The 18,740-nt window shown below is 34.4% G+C and overlaps 1 protein-coding gene across 1 annotated transcript in view; it reads right to left on the reverse strand.

The window, feature by feature from the left end:
- LOC125836740 (DEAD-box ATP-dependent RNA helicase 16) overlaps positions 1-18,740 on the reverse strand; it is a 124,075-nt gene that overhangs the window by 64,554 nt on the left and 40,781 nt on the right. The window lies entirely within an intron of this gene.

Consider the following 18,740-nt stretch of genomic DNA (forward strand, 5'->3'; position numbering starts at 1 on the left):
TTAGGGACAGAGAGAGTATTACAGTGTTATTTGACATTATGAGATATTTCTTAGACATTTAAGGAGAATGGTACACCGGAATATATATTATATATTAAAGGATCAACTTCATGCAATGGAAGAATTTGTTATTACCAAATATATTTTAACTTATTTGATAAAAAATATATTCTTCCTCATTTAATAGATGTAGAATTTGTGAAGCTTTATTTTTTTCACAGTCTTCATATTATTAAAACAAATAAAAATATTACGATTAAACAACAGAGTAAATATAAAATTAATCAAAAATATTTAATTTAAATGATCGCGCGAAGTGCGGCCAAGTTCTCTAATTTAAAACAAAAAAGTAAAATTTAAATGGGTCTACTATAGAATTCCTAGAAATCGAACTTGAAAAATTATGTTAAAAATGGAAAATAAAAAGTGAAATAAATTTAATTGAGAGTTATCCTTCGTGTGTCCCATTTTATGTGACACTTTTTATTTCTCGAGAATCAAATAGTTTAAGTTTGACCATAAATTTGCGTATGATATCTTCAATTTTTTTAAAAAAATTGGAAAAATTAGATAAATAGTAATCTTAGCTTCTAAGAAATGTCACATCATTATTTACATATCCAACTTTTATATATATAAAAGAGTTAAAAAAGAAAAAATAAGTGATTTAAGAAAATTATATAAATAACATTAATGATGAGATGAAGATTAAGAAAAAACGTCAAATAAATTAGTAGTATTGATGATGATAAAAGTTAAATAAATCATTTTTTCTATTATTTAAATTTTTAACATAAAATTTCCAATCTTTTAAAATTAAAAATAAATGTTAAAAATAAAAAGAGTAACAATAAAGTAGGCCAAACACATGGTTGAATAAAGTAGGCCAAACACATGTTGGTACACCTCAACTCTCACTTCTAATAAATAGTAATGAAAATTATATTTTTGGTACCAAAAACACTGTTAGACCTTAGTCCTTCACATTTTTCAAGGTTCTAAAAAATGCTTCTAAGAAATTAGTTACATCTAAATTCTTCTAAAAGTCGTCATTTCTCTAGTTTCAAGTGAGTTATTACCCCTTAATCACCCATTATAATTAGTAGGGTTGGACATAAAATATCGAAAATAGAATTACTAAAATGAGACCATGAAACAGAGAAATCAACAAAAAAAACACAATTAAACAAATATGTACATTTCCATCCATCTTCTTTCTTCCTTGCTTCTGAAAATGTCTTCTTCTCTGTAGGTGTATCTTTCGGTGGAGAATCTCGTAAGAGAGTCGGAACCTAGTGCTCCAAATTTGCAGATCTGTAAGTATTTCTCTTTTCCTTTTTTCTTTTGTTTCAGCTGAATTCTTCCTTAATACTCCCCATTTGATGTGAAGCAGGACGAAAATTGCTCTCAAATTTCTTTTTGACTGATCTCCTAGCTGGACATAAGGACTTCAATGAATATCTGGTTCTGCGATTCTCACTTTTCGCTGGTGTTTGTCTCACTTTTTGTTGTGCTGATATAGCTTAGGCTAGTTTGTTTTTGCGCAACTATCTTGTCATTTAACTGACTACAAACCTTGATGTAAATATTAATGTAGTTGTGTGACTCTGTGGTCTCTCCTCTGCTTTTCATGTTATGGACTGCGTGTGATCCTCCTTGTTCTTATCCTGATTGTTGCTATTTATTGTTTATCCATGTTCAAAATCTTTTTTGCCCTGCTTGGTAACTGGTTGAAATTCAGAAACTGTTGTTTTTCCTCTTGATCTATAGTTGTATTTGTGATGAAATCAGCTAATTGATTTGCTTCCCTGAAGATATGCTTTATATGAATGTGCAATGTATTCATTAGTTCATGAATCTCCTCTATTCTCTCATTTAGCTCCCAAGGTATTCTCCACTCCTTCCTAATCATGTTTTTTAGACTTAGAGAATCAGTCTCTAACTTGATATGATCATAACCTTTTGCTTTGCAATATCTCAATGCCTGCCATATTCCCGTTAATTAATTCTGCTACCATGTTTGTAGTTACTCCTATCCTATTTGCTTTCGCATACAATAAATCTCCATTTTCATTTCTAATACAGAAACCATAAGAACTCACTCCCGGATTACCTTTGCTTACACCATCCGTATTACCTTTTATCCATCCTTCCTTCGGCCTTGACCACTGTACTAACTGATAATATAGTTTAGGTTTGTATCCTTGTAATGAATCAAACATCCCTTGCCAATGATAAGGAATATCTCTAATCCATGGGAACTTGACTCTTGTCAATTGATGTATTGTCCTTTGACAATGAAAGTACATTTTTATTGAAAGAGACCTCTTTACCATGTCTGGTAGAATTCCTTCTCTTCCAAAGTTCCCATATGACTATGGCTGGCATGGCCTTCATGATCTACTACAATTTTGGACTTCCTTCATACTCCCACCATCTAAAAATTTGTTAATCCATCAATGCTAAAACCTGCACAGGAAGCAAACTGCTACCATAACCTTTTAGCTATGGGAGCTATTAGTAATAAGTGTGTCATGGTTTCCAATCCCCCCTTCTCACAACAGTAACATTTAGATACAATTTACATTCTCATCTTCTTCAAATTGTCATCTGTAGAAATTCATTTCTTCCATACCCTCCACAAGAAAAAAAAGATCTTAAATGGCAGACCTTTTATCCATATATGTTTCATCCATTCTATGAGTTCCCTCTTCTTCCTTAACATATGATATGCTGATTTCACGGTGAACTCTCATGTTGTACTCCCCATCCACCAGACCTTATCATTTAGTTCACTAGTGATCGACTTAATGTTCTCTACAATGTGATCAGACATTCCCCCCGAGATCAGTTTCTGTAATTTCTCTACTCTCCAATTACCATTGTCAATGAACTCCTTCACTTATATTTCATATTCTTTTGCATCTTCCTCTTCTGTAAAATATAATGCCCTTTGTTTTGTCCAGTTATCAAACCAGAAACTGGAATTTCCCGCTTTCACTTGTCACCAAATCTCATGCTCCATTTCCTATCGTACGGATAACATTTTTCTCCATACATGGGATGCTCCAGTACTCCTCACTACAATAGGATGTAGCTTTTTACAATATTTATTTCCTATGTAACTACACCATAAGGATGAAGTAGATGTCCTAAACTTCCACCACAATTTGGCAAACAAAGCAAGGTTAACCTCGTGCAATGATCGAAAACCTAATTCTCCTTCTTCCTTGGGAAAACACATATCCTCCCACGCTACCCAATGCTTCCCTTTGAGACTTCCTGTGCTTCCCCAAAAAAAATTTGCAAATATCTGATGCAATTGTGCAATAACTGTTTTGGGAGGATTCATCGCAGATAAAACATAAATTAATTTTCAATTTATATATGTCAACTAAAAAACAAATTAAAATCAATCTCTCTATAGAGTTTGACTTTAAGCCCTCAATTTTGTTGAGACACATAATAAACTTAAAAGAGAACACAAAGTTACAAACATATTATAAATGGAGAACCAAGTATTAATTATTTCTACCAATCGCATGTATATCAATGACCGCGACCGAAGATGTTGGTGTAAGTAATTTAACAAATTAATGTTTAGTTTTTAATTTATTTTAAAAGTATCATAGAAAATCAAAAGTTAATACCATAGATTGTTTATGGAAGTCAAATATATATATATATATATATATATATATATATATATATATATATATATATATATATTAATGGCGCGTTTAAATTTGTGATTGCCTGGTACAAAATCTATCATTCATCTCTTCTCTTCATACAAATCAAATCTTTAAATCCGAAGCCACAAAATCGCAAAGGTGGAAGAATGATCAATACTTCAAGTCTTGTTTTTGTGTCATAAAGTCTATACTCCGACAAGCTTGGAAGCAGGGACATTGGTAGACATTGAAAATTTATGTGACTCTGCAAGACATATTTAATTCTAGTTGAGACTCTTCAAGACGTATTCGATTCCTGTTAGGATTCTTGGAGGCTACTCTATCCTAAACCCAAGCTTATGCCTAAATTATTTTTTTTAGTGAACTTTGAATTAATCTTTCAAAATTTATTTTAAATTTGAAGTCATAGAATTGAATTCATGTAAACTTTTTTTTTCTGGATATATCATGCCTCCAGTTAATACATAAAAGAGTTGTATTAAAAGCCTTATTTTTAGAAACCAGTAATGGCTTAATTTGCATTTAAACTGCATAAATTACTTCTAAACTTCAGATGATAGTGGAGGAATACTTTGTTCATTCCTAAAGAAATTTGTTGGATCAAATTTGGTCTTCACTTTCACCAATCTATCAAAGTTGTTCTTGAAATATTTCACTCCCCAAACTCTTGCTTGTTCATAGCTTGTGTTTCCATTAATATTGTTCACTCCTAAATCAAGATCTCTATAGTTGAAATAAGCTGCTCTAGGAGATTTTGACACATACTTAGCCATGTATTCATAAAGTTTTCGAATCCAAGCTATGTTTTTTTGAGAATTTTTTATTTCCCCCCAAGCCACCGAATAATGGATCATGAATATATTTCCAGCTCTATGAGGGAAGGGAGTTTCAGATTCTGAGATGTCACTCAACTTTCCTCCATAAGGACAAAATTGTAATTCTGCAGAGTTTTCGTCTACTTGGTTGAATAGTTTCCATATAGTAAACTTCCCCTAGGGTCGCCCCAGCTTGAATCCAAGCAGTCCTTTTCTCGGTATCAATGGATATTGATGTTAGGTTTCTAAGATCAATTACGACAAAGGGGTTCTCAGAAGTGTATGAAAGACCCTCATAGTCATGTCCACCGCTTCGAATTCTGATTTGTAGGTCATGTACCTTGGAGCAATGTATAGCTGCCTGGATTTGTGATGCATTCGTAGGTGTGAAAATAATTGATGGTTTGAAGTGGGAGGTTATCCTTGGGTTTTGTGAAAAAAAGGAGTTATAAATGGTTGAATATGATGAGTTCTTAGGAGTGTGGATGACTTGTGATAATAAGGTTGAGTTGATAATTTTGTGAGAAAGACATTCAACAAAGTTATCATGAGTTTTGTTAGCCCATGATGATGAAATTAGGCAAATTGAGAGAAAGAGAAAGATTGTTAAGTACTTGCTCATAATTGATTATTTTATTTGTTGTTGAAAATTTTGATGATGAAGAAAATGAAAATTAACAACTTGTATTTATAGGGAGAAATTAAAGAAGCTTAGTTTATATTAATTAATTCTAAAAGATTTTCTTTAATTTGTTGTCACAATCAAATTAAAAGATGCACAGGCTTCCTCATGTTTAACATGGATTATTCGTTTTATACTTTGTGATACAACTTTGAATGAGTATGATAATAGTATAAGAAATTCAAAGATAAAATTTCTTTGGATTTAGTGACACAACTTTGGGTATCAATGGATATTGATGTTAGGTTTCTAAGATCAATTACGACAAAGGGGTTCTCCGAAATGTATGAAAGACCCTCATAGTCATGTCCACCGCTTCGAATTGAATCCTAATTTGTAGGTCATGTATCTTGGAGCAATGTATAGTTGCCTGGATTTGAGATTCGTTGGTAGGAGTGAAAATAAAGGATGGTTTGAAGTTGGATGTTATCCTTAGATTATCTGTAAAGGAGTTATAAATGGTGGAATATGATGTGTTTTTGGGAGTGTGGATGACTTGTGATATTGTGTTTGAGTTCATATATAGTTTGGTGAGGATAAAGACATTCAAGAAAGTCATCATGAGTGTTGTTGGCCCATGATGATGTGAGGAAAATTGTGAGAATGAGAAAGATTGTTAACTTGTTGAAACTATTCATAATAATTGCTTTGAAACTTTTTGTTGATGGAATAATGGAAACAAAGAGCTTTCCATTTATACTAGTTTTTGCTTGAGAAGTTTACTTATAATCTTCAATAGAGGTCCTGATCAAAGCCACGTGTCCCTTTAGAGTTTTAAGGAAGGAATTGCTCTTTTTAATTCACTCATCTCTTAAAATTACACATACATATTATGAAATTTTCGAAATATTACTTGTGGCAACTAAATTTTTTTTATCGGTAATTTGTAATACGTACTTATCAAAACACTTGTTTTTAACATAAATTAATCTTAAAATTAATAAATATATTTAAAGTATTGCATGAGTAACTTATATAAGGAATTAATTTGATATTTTTTCTGTAGTCGAAATCTCAATCTGCTTGTTTATATAACTTTCATTTCTAGTAATTAAACAAGATTACACCCACTATCAATAATGCTATCATATATATTTTTTATTGGAAAAATTGTATGAAATAATAAACTATTAATTCAAATTAAATGTTATAGCCATAGTTTATTTTATTTGTAATTCGTAGCAAACATCTCATTTTTTTGTCATCTGATTCGATATACAATTAGTCATTTTCGATATACAATTAGTCATTTTATACATTTCTGTATAAAATGCGTTTGTGTTTGTATAAAGCGAGAGAAAAGTGTATATACAAATACAAATACATATATTTTCGTCCTATACACTTATAATTATACAAATACATATCTTATTATACAAATTACAATGTATAAATGAATTTATACAAAACTGAACAATTTATATAAAATTGGATGTATCTAGAGAATTATACAAATCAAAAGCTCCATAGCAAACATAAAATTTGCTATGGAGCGCAATTATGTAAATTATAGCTATAACATACAACTATGATTTTTATGTTTGCTATATGTAAAAGATACTCTTTTTATTTGTTAAGTACAAGATAATATAATCACCCTTGAAAGTTGAAGTTAGCATGGGAGTAGCTAGGTTAATTTAATTTTGGTATGACAGTTCTTGCATGATAATCCCGTTATAAATTTGAATAAATCAATGATTCTTAATACAAAAAAAATTGTTGTGAAAGTCACACGTTTAATAAGAAGATTAGGCATGAGTGACGCTAAAGTCACACGTCTAATAATAAGCTTAGGCCCACTTGTGTTAGTCAAAAGATTAAATTATGTGAAAGTTATGAGATACGAGACTTTTAGATTAACCTACTTGTGTTAGTCATAGATTGTGTTGATTCGACTTTATCAACCCCCCCCCCCTCCCCACAAACATAACTATATGATAGACTAATGAGTATTTTATAATTACTTGGTCTTAGCAAGTCAAAACTCAAAAGCCCACGATTTCTTTTCCGTTTTGTTTTCTAATAAAAAAATTACATAGCTTAAATAACGTTTTAACATATGTTTGAGGAGTCTTAAAATAATGGGAAAATTACTTATATACACACATTTACTTACCTTAATATCCATTTATCCTTACCTTTTTTTAAAATTTCAAAAATCCCTTAATTCTCCCAATTCATAAAATCTTTTAGATACATAAATATTTCACTCCTATTTTCAGCCTACACCCATGTTTTCCACTCCCCATTTCACTCCTCCATTTTATCCCTAAATTCTCTCCACTTCTTTAGCAGTTACAAATTTCAAATTCATTTTGATTTTCAGAAGATCTCTCTCAAGTCTATCAATTAACCTATTTTTGAATTTCAAATCTTTTCTATTTTCAATTAATGATTTCAAATTATTCAAGAGGTAGATTTCTTTCCATCACTTCAATTTTCGATTTCTTTTATTATTATTTTTTAATTTTTTCATCTTAAAAAATAATAATAAAATTACCTCCGCCCCCTGCCCTCATTGAAATCTTATTGAAACTTTGCAATTTTAGTTAATCATATTGTCGTTGAAAATTTTTCTTGAAAAATATTTATTTTCTTTTAATGTTTCTACTATTGAAAAACGTCCAAAAAAAAAAGAAGAAAAAAGTTGGATCTACTATAGCACGGCCATCATTATCAAAGATACAGATTTTTAATGTATCTCGTTTATTTTGAGTCTTAAATTAGTCTTTGTTAGTGTTATCATTGATCTAATACTGCTACAATAACATTTGTTTTATGCAATGTATAATGTTCATATGTAAGGTATTGATACATAACTCTAATGTTGTTGAATCTTTGATTAGTAATTATTGTTTTATTTAAAAAGATATATAAAAGGGAAAATGACTGAGTTTTCGAAAAATCGATTAAACTTATAATTTAAGAGAAATCAAATTTCCAAAAGAACAAGGCCGCCACTTAATTTTTTAGTAAAAGATCAAGAAAAAATACAAGATTTTTCAAAAGACTTAAATAGATAAAATCAATTGAAAAAGGGTTCGAGTTCAAATGTACATTCCGAGAAGGTGTTAGGCCCTCGGAGTGCCCGCTAACTCGCGGTTGACCGGCGATTTGACCAAAATGATTTTGACTAATTTTGAAATTTTAACTTAAGTAAAAGGATTCATTTATTTTAACTAATTATTTTTAGAATTTAACTAAGTGAAGAACTCATGACTTTGACTAATTTTGAAAGTTTAACAAAATAAAAGAACTCATTTATTTTAACTAATTATTTCTAAAAATTTAAATTAAGTAAAAAGAGCTCCTTTATTTTAACTTTTTTTTATTTTTATTACTGTTATTATTTTTATCATTTTTTATTTATCTTAAGGGGGGAATGAACTAAAGGGGAGTTTTCTAAAGGAAATGACTTAAGGAGATAACAAGACCAAAATTAAATAAAAAGCTAAGTAAACAAATTACGTGAATGAATATTTATTTTAAAAATATAAAAGAGAAATGACTACCTTTGGGGTTTAATTAAATTTAACTATAAGAAATGAGAGCGTTAGTCGAACGAATAAAACAAAGCGTAAGCAAGAAAATTGAATTTGGGCCTTTGCTGCGTTTTTGGGCCTCCTTCAGCCCATTTTCGCTCTCAAACACCTGTGTATACAGCAAAGGTATATCGTTGTATATGGGTCGTATTTTGACCCGTTTTTGTGTATATCGAACTGTATGTTGAACGTATACAGTCTATTTTGACCCCTGCAACCTGCATTTCTTTTTTTTTGGACCTGTATATCGCTATTTCCGGCTGTATACCAGTGTATACAACAGGTATATTGGCCTGTTTTCAGGCTTTTCGGGATCTGAAAAATTTGATTTCCAGCCTTTGCACTGCTTTCAACCTATAGACCAGCTTCCTTAATTTCCCATGGTAGCTGACTTAAGGAACGTGAATATTGGGCCATAATGGCCCAATGGGAAAATGCGGGAAAAGAGATGTAATCCATGAGGATTTGGAGGAGTTTTCACATGCAAACAAAGGATAATACAGATTAGTATTCACATAACAATATCTCAAAATTATAACTAAGTAAATAATTTAACATTCTCATGTAATCGGATATATGCTCAAAGTAAGCTATGCTAAGTAAGAATCTAGATGACTTTAATGAAATGAACCAAAATAGAGGAGGAACTAACTCCATTGTACAACACATGCCCATCTAAATGCACTTCCTAAACAACAAAATATGCTAAAATCTAATTCATGGGTTCACCTAAACCAAGATACCAACGAGAGATACTCTTAACCTATCAAGAATGACTAATCTAAACATTTTAACTCTTTTTTAAAAAAGAAAAAAAAAAGATTATAAAAACTGATCAAGAGCAAAACAAACCCAAATTACTAATTAAACTTATACTCGGTAGGTTAAGTAACTTGGAAAGAAACACTCCTAATACCTTTTGAAACCTTAAACAACATTTATGAACATAATATAGTAGGTAGTATTTAGCCCAAAATAATAAAAAAAATCTGCAGGGATGAGGGGTCCAAACAAATGTGACAAAGAACGGAGCATACATGACTTAAAATTGGAGCGAACATGAGTTAAATGCCAATTATTCAAACAACAAACCACTGTTGATTCTAATTCCCTCTTTTCTTTAATTTTTTTTTAAAGAATAATGGTCATTCATATTTTTTTCGAAAAAGCTACAACAACAAGCGATAGCAAGACAAAAATTTCGATATAAAACCACAAAAATCGAAGACAAATAATATCGAATTGTAAGATGCGAGGTGGATGGACAGCAACACAATATTAAGGGAAAACTCGAGCTAAACTAATACTCTATCAAGTAGATGACGAACATACTACTTCAAATCGTAAACATGGAATGGAGCTGGGACTATTACTACTCGAAAAGGCACAAGAGAAATAACGAAATGACTTTTGACACTAGACATATAATCACACTGAGAAGATTATTTCAACAGACAGAGACAATAGAACCACGGTGGTTGGCAAATGAACAAACCGAGACTGAGGTGAGTACAACAAGCATGAATTTGAGAAGAGCACAAACAACAATATAAGTTCAAACGAGCACTAAGCCATCTTGGAAACGAAAGAACAAACAACGACAATGGATTATCAAACAAATTCTGCCCCTAATTAGTAGCCAAAAAGAGTCTGAAGTATTTTCAAATACTAACATATAAGCAGCCCACACAGTCAAGAATCAAACAACACACGTTAAGAGCAAAAGATGCTTGAAGCGAGATGAATATTACCTTCCAAAGTGCAGCGAACAGGGACGAAAATGAGCCGACGAGCAGCGACTTCAACACCACGATGATATTCCGACGAGATTTGCAAGCGGCAAGCACAAAAGCAAATCTCTTCGTCGATTCTTGCCGGAATGTAGCTACTGATTTATATATGTATTCTTATATTTATATATGTATATATTTTTTCCAACGACTAAAAAAAATCCCCCCCCCCCAATACTATAAGAAATAAGAAACTACTTATAGAAGGGAAATGGGGTTCCAATTTTTTTGGGGGGAAACCCATAGATTTTCGATAGGAGGGAGGACAAGGGGCCATTTGAAATTCAAACCCCATAAATTCCTTTCACCTTTCCGGCTAAACACCTTTCCTTTGAGGTTTTGACTCATTCCGAAAGGGGAAAGTAAGACAGACGTGTGCCTGCTGCTTGCTGTACGTTTTCTGGACTGCTGGCTCGTTTCTGGTCGCGATTTGGGCTGCTGGAATCGATGATATTGCTGGTTCGCATCTGGGTTTGCAGAGAAAAAGAAGAACGATGCAAGGGTCATTTTGGTGTTTCTTGTATTGATGTAAAATGGGTCTATTTTGGTATGAAATGAAAAGGAGACTATTGGGCTGTTATGGGTTATTTGGTGGGCTAGGAATTAAGGAAAATTGGGTTGGTCACAGGAATGGAAAAAGGGTCCAATATTTGGTCTTTTAAATTGAATATGATAGAGTTGGATTTAAGGTTTGGCCATATGAGTCTAAATCGTAGCCAATTAAAAAATTAAAAATATAGCCGACCTTAGTTAATTAGGATAGACTCGGCTAGTAGTCGAATAAGATGAATTAATACAATTAATTTACGAGCTTCTTAATCTTAGCGAAATAAAATAATTAACTTAATTTAACTATAAACTAATTAATTCAAAATTAAAACTATATTCAAACTAAAACAAAATAAAAATAAAATACATATCCTAACCATGTGGAAATCTTTTGATATGATTTTCAAATATTTATAAAATATACTAATTACATATATAACTATATGAAATATATTTATTATTTAAAAAATTATAAAAATCAACTAAAATCATTTAAAACACGCTTTGAATTTTATAAAGCTAACTATTCTAAATCGTTTGAAAAATAAGAAGCTCGGAAACTAATTATTATCGGGGAGGGCCAAAATTGCGTGTCAACAACTGTCTCTCATTTTACTTGAATTGATGCAGGAAATTCGAGGAAAATGAAATTGACTAATTTAATTTTGACCGACCATATCTTCATCTTTGGAAAAAGAATTTGGTACGGACTTTAAGATTTATGGCCAAACCCCAAAAATGGGTTTCTTACATATCTCAGGCTATATGAGAACTCAGGCCACTTGTAGTTCGATAAGCTTGATCTGACGCACGATTTTGAAAGAACTCAAAAGTCATCCCAATATCGAATTATGAGGAGATCGGAATGCTTGGGAATAAGATTTGAGAGTGAAAGTTGGAATACAACCGAGTTTTCAACATTGATCCTGCCTACATATTCCTCAATTTAGGAAATCAGGCTTCTTGTAGTTCGACTCGATCGATTGAAAAGAAAATCTATTATGCAAGATAACCTTTGGTTCAGGAAGAGCGACAAAGTAAGTCGAGTTATGAAAAAGAGGCTTGCAACCTCTTAGCCATGAATGTGGTGCACTTCACACCCATAATTAAGAATTTACACGGACATAATTCCCAAAGCTCTTGGTGCATTGTCACTCAGATTGGAAAGCCGTTTCCGGTAGAGACCAAAAATTTTCGGAAGCGAAACTGAAACCGACAAACCTAAGAAAAACCCACACGCCTTCTGATAGGGGTGTGGTTTGATTGTGGTGGAGGTCGCTCCTCTGCTCGCGTCCTAAGAGTTTGACACTCTTCTTTGGACTATGTCCCAGTTCGCTGCTAAGAAAAAGTTCCACGTTGTGCTGCATCCTAATTGATGTCGTCCGCACCTGTGGTTTGTTTTGAGAATTCATCCTCTTGGATGCTCTCGACAAAGACTAAGATAAAACTCATTAGCATAAAAATGCAATTCAAATGGAGGGATAGTGTCTTTTACCATGTTGACACTTAATTGTTCTCCTTGAACATTTGACGTCAACTCTATCGGGTTTGACGTGAAGCAAATAAAGCTTGTATATTATATTTGCAATATAATCTTCAATGCACTATTCTTTTGATGTCAAAACAATAAAATAAGCTGATGTAATATGTTGATAGGTCTCTTGATGTCATTTTTGCAAAGAAAATTGATGCAGCTGATGTTGATCTTTTTGTGATGGGTAAGTCTTTCTCTTGCGATGTATGAATCTTTTCTTGCAATGCATGACTTTCTTTCCCGCGATGCATAGATTTTCTCTTGCAATGCATTAATCTATTTCCCGTGACGCATGACATTTTCTCTTGCTTATGCATGGTTTCTTCTTTTTGCTATGCATAAGTTTTTTTTCTCGCGAAGCATGAATCTTTTCCCGCGATGCATGAATCTTCTCTTCCGCGATTCGCGCATGACTTCTTTCTCTTGCTATGCATGACTTCTTTCTCTTGCAATGCATGAATCTTCTTCCCGCAATGCATGATATTTTTTTCGCAATGCATGAATCTTCTCTTATGATGCATAAATCTCTTTCTCGCGATGCATGACTTCTCTTCCGCGATGCATGACTTCTTTCTCTTGCTATGCATGACTTCTTTTTCTTGCAATACATGAATTTTCTTCTCGCAATGCATGACAATTTTTCCGCAATGCATGAATCTTCTCTCGCAATGTATGAATCTTTTCTTGCAATGCATGACTTTCTTTCCCGCGATGCATGAATTTTCTCTTGCAATGCATAAGTCTTTTTTCTTGAAATGCATGAATCTCTTCTTTCGCGATGCATGAATCTTTTCTTGCAATGCGTGATTTCTTCTCTCGATGCATGAATCTCTTTCGCAATGCATGAATCTTCTCTTGCAATACATGAATCTCTTTTCTCGCGATGCATGACTTCTTCCCGCGATGCATGAATCTTTCTCTTGCAATGCATGATTTCTTTTGATGACGCCGTCCCCGGTACCGAACGAAGATAATGTTTCACCGAGCAACATAGGTGATCTTCTGGGGTATTTTTTTGGGTGGCGATATCGTTTTAATCGACAATATAAATAAAAATGATCTTCGGAGTAGTGGTATCATCTCATTTGACAATACGATATAAATGACCCTCCGAGTAGTGATATCGTCTCAATCGACAATATAAATAAAAATGACCCTCGAAGTAGTGGTATCATCTCATTTGACAATACGATATAAATGACTTTTCGGGTAGTGGTATCGTCTCATTCGACAATACGAATAAAAATGACCCTCGGAGTAGTAATATTACCATATTTGATAATATACTGCAGATAAATATCTTCCCGATATATTTAGTTGCTGGAAAATAATAATATTGTTCTCTTCGTGGTTTTCATTTGTCCCATCTCTGAACATAGTTGCACGTTCATTATGGACTTCGCCTTATTGGGAATTGAATAAAGTAATGCTACTCATATTCTCAATTCTTGGTATAAGAAGCATGAAATATTTCTTGCATCCACAGAAAAGTTGTCAATTTGGGGAGCTCTTCGCCCTTTGACTTCTCCATATTAATTGAATGGAAGAATATGCCGATCTTGAGGCAAACCTATAGACCTGCATCCACAGAAAAATTGTTAGTTTTTTAGAAAACGAACTGATCTGTGTCAATTTCTTCGGTTGTTTGCTCCTTGTCTTGCTATCTCCGGTTGATTTCTCCGATCTCCCACTTCTTGATAGATAAGACAAAATATTTTTATGCAAAAAAAATTGAGACATGTAGGGAAAGTTTTAAGAAAAATAGATTTTCAGAAGTAGCATTTGGAAAATGTCACTGCCAAGTGTCATGTCACGTCAAGCTTAGTGAATGTCATATGGAGCTGATGTTTTGGGATCTATCTGATTGCTTGTTGGGAAGTATTCGAAGTTGCTTTAAACTCTCGCTGAACCTTATTGAAATTTCTGAGGTTATCCTCAAATTTTTTGTCCCAGTTAACTATCTTGACTTATCTCGAACTGTTGGTAAGCAAATCACGAAATTTTTGAGATCTTCTCAAAAATTCTGTCCCAGTTGCAAATCTCAAAGTAACTTCAATCTCAACTTTGTTGGAGAGATCTTCTTTTGAGAATTTTTGAGTCCCTCTCAAAAATTCTGTCTCAATTTCTATTGTAAAGAGAAATAGAAATCCTATAGGAAATATGACCGAGCCCTTGTGGCGCCTACGTATCCCGTTGAGGTAGGAATCAGGTCAAACGTAGTTCCCCTCAAGGATTAACAAAAGTAGGAATTTTACAAAAAAAAAAATGCGACCGAGGCCGACATAGGCCGCCTACGTATCTCGTTCTTGAGAATTCAGGTCGAAGGTAGTTCAAATACTAAATGAAATATTTTAAAAGGGATAAAGGGGTGACCGAGGCCGACATAGGCCGCCTACGTATCTCATTATTGAGAATTCAGGTCAGACGTAGTTCATTTACATAGGAATATTAAAAGGGGATAAATGGGTGATCGAGGTCGACATAGGCCGCCTATGTATCTCATTCTTGAGAATTCAGGTCAGACGTAGTTCATTACATAGGGATAGATTTTAAACAAAACGATTACAAGCAAATAGAACGATTACAAGGAAATGACAGAAAATACAAACTGAAACTTCACGCATAATATCTTTTGACAGCATCTGAGTTGATCGGTTTCGGCCATTCGGTGTCATCCATCTCCGACAAGACTAAAGCACCTCCAGATAACACTTTGCGAACCATGTAGGGTCCTTGCCAGTTTGGTGCAAATTTCCCTTTGTACTCATCCTGATGAGGGAAAATACGTTTAAGGACCAACTGACCAACCTCAAACATTCTGGCTCTTACCTTCTTGTGGAAAGCACGAATCATTCTCTGTCGATATAGTTGTCCATGACAAACGGCAACCATTCTTTTCTCATCAATCAATGTTAACTGATCAATCCGCTTGCGAACCCATTCAGCATCATTCAATTCGACTTCTTAGATGATTCTCAAGGAGGGTATTTCGACTTCGGCAGGTATAACTGCTTCTGTTCCATATACTAGCAAATATGGAGTAGCTCCAACTGATGTTCTGACAGTCGTTCGGTAACCCAACAAAGCATATGACAACATCTCGTGCCAACCTCTGCGATTATCAATCATTTTCCTCAAAATCTTCTTTATATTCTTGTTGGCGGCTTCTACAGCTCCATTCATTTAGGGATGATAGGCGGTTGAGTTTCGGTGAGTGATCTTGAATTATTCACATATCTCTTTCATCAAGTGACTGTTGAGATTCGCTCCATTATCAGTAATGATGGATTCTGGTACTCCAAACCTACATATCAGGTTGTTGTGAACAAAATGAGATACAACTTTCTTGGTTACCGATTTGTATGAAGCTGTTTCTACCCACTTGGTGAAGTAGTCAATGGCAACCAAAATGAATCTGTGTCCGTTAGAGGCGGCTAGCTCTATTGGACCAATGACATCCATGCCCCAAGCTACAAATGGCCAAGGTGAACTCATAGCATTGAGTTCATGAGGCGGTACTCGAATCAAATCACCATGCACTTGACATTTATGACATTTTTGCACAAATTTGCAACAATCGTGTTCCATAGTCATCCAAAAATAACCGGCTCGGAGGATCTTTATCGCCAAAGTGAGCCCATTCATATGAGTACCACAAACTCCGGCATGTATCTGGTCCAGAAGTTTTGCAGCCTCATTAGCATCAACGCATCTGAGAAGACCTAAATCTGGAGTCCTCCTGTAAAGGATTTCTCCACTTGCAAAGAAATTGAGGGCCATGCGGCATATCGACTTCTTTTGGTTGAACGTTGCATTCTCAAAATAAGTCCCGTCCTCTAAATACTTCTTGATGTCAAAATACCAAGGTAAACCATCTGGTTCCCCTTGAACTCAATCTTGCGAAATCTCTTGCACAACTTTTGTATATAACGCACATACGGTGTGATCTTTGGGTTTTTCACGGCCCATTCTCTTTGAACCTGATGAATCAGCAAATCTGAATCTCCAATAACCAGCAACTCGTGAACATTCATATCAATTGCCATCTTCAGACCGAGGATGCAAGCTTCATACTCTGCCATGTTGTTCGCGCATTCAAATCGGAGTTTAGCCGCCATTGGATAGTGTTGACCGGTTTCTGACACTAAGACCGCTCTGATTCCTTTCCCTTGATGATTTGTCGCTCCATCAAAGAATACTCTCCACCCGGGGTACACTTCAGAAATATCTTCACCCACGAATGAAACTTCCTCGTCTGCAAAATAAGTCTTGAGCGGTTCATACTCCTCATCAACTGGATTCTCTACAAGATGATCGGCTAAGGCTTGTGCCTTTATCGCCTTCTGAGTCACGTACACGATGTCAAATTCACTCAAAAGCATTTGCCATTTAGCCAACTTCCCGGTCGGCATTGCTTTCTGGAAAATTTACTTCAACGGGTCCATCCTGGAAATAAGGTATGTGGTATAAGAAGACAAGTAATGTCTTAATTTCTGAGCAATCCAAGTCAAAGCACAGCATATTCTCTCCAAAAGAGTGTAACGAGCCTCATATGGAGTGAACTTTTTGCTCAAATAATAAATGGCTCGCTCTTTCTTCCCAGTTTCGTCATGTTGACCAAACACACATCCCAATGCATTATCTGAGACAAACAGATATAACAATAATGGACTCCCCTCTCGCAGAGGGATCAACACCGGCGGATTGGACAAATAGTTCTTGATGGCATCAAAAGCAGTTTGACATTCTCCGGTCCACTTGGTCGAGACATCTTTTTTCAATAACTTAAAGATGGGCTCACACACCACGGTGGATTGAGCTATAAACCGACTGATGTAGTTCAACCATCCTAAAAAGCTCATCACCTCTTTCTTGGTCTTCGGAGGGGGTAATTCTTGGATTGTCTTGATCTTGGAAGGGTCAAGCTCAATACCCCTCCTGCTGACTATAAATCCCAACAACTTGCCAGCTGGCACTCCAAAAGCACACTTGGCAGGATTTAACTTCAAATTGTATCGGCGCAAGCGATCAAAGAACTTTCTCAAGTGAGTCAAGTGGTCCGAACTCTTGCGGGACTTGATTATGACGTCATCTACATACACCTCGATCTCTTTATGAATCATATCATGAAAGATGGTTGTCATGGCCCTCATATAAGTAGCACCGGCATTCTTGAGACCAAAAGGCATCACCCGATAATGATATACACCCCAAGGCGTAATGAAAACTGTCTTTTCTGCATCTTCTTCATCCATCAGGATCTGGTGATAACCCGCATAAAAATCCACAAACGATTGCATCTCATGCTTAGCACAATTATCAATGAGAATGTGAATGTTTGGCAACGGAAAATTATCCTTCGGGCTTGCTTTGTTGAGATCTCTGTAATCGACACAAATTCTTATTTTTCCGTCTTTCTTGGCAATCGGAACAACATTAGTTAACCAAGTTGGATACTGCGTCACTTCCACTACTTGGGACTCAATCTGCTTTGTAATCTCCTCTTTGATCTTCAAACTCAACTCAGGCTTGAACTTCCGAGACTTTTGTTTTACTGGACTGAAATCTGGATTGATCGGCAACTTATGGGACACCATATTTGTGCTCAGCCCTGGCATATCTTTATAAGACCAGGCAAATATATCAATGTACTCCCTAAGCAAGCGAACTAGGTCTCTTTTTTGAGCTTCCGTCAAATGGACACTGATTCTTACTTTTTTAACACATTCATCATCTCCGAGATTCACAGTTTTGGTTTCTTCCAAATTTGGCTTATGTTGATTTTCAAATTGTCAAAACTCTTCAGCAACATGTTCGGGAACCTCATTTTCTTCTTTATATTCCTCACATTCATCATCACCTGCCTCATTTTATTCACTCGATTCATGACATGACATGACATTGGCAGGTTTTAAATTAATATTACTGAAATCATAAACAAACAAAGTTAGGAAAGTAAAATATGAACAGATAAGTAAACAAACAAATTTGATAAAAGAGGCTTTTCATTTAAATTGAAAGACAAGCACAAACTTTGGCCATGGCCGAGGGCCATTTTGCCTTTTGAAACATCACAAGGGAATTTGAAAACTTCGAACAAATAAAATTGCATAAAGGGTGGGTCTCGGGCCTC

Source organism: Solanum verrucosum, unplaced genomic scaffold (genome assembly GCF_900185275.1).
Source record: "Solanum verrucosum unplaced genomic scaffold, falcon-dt-bn FXZP01000278.1, whole genome shotgun sequence".
Classification (NCBI taxonomy): domain Eukaryota; kingdom Viridiplantae; phylum Streptophyta; class Magnoliopsida; order Solanales; family Solanaceae; genus Solanum; species Solanum verrucosum.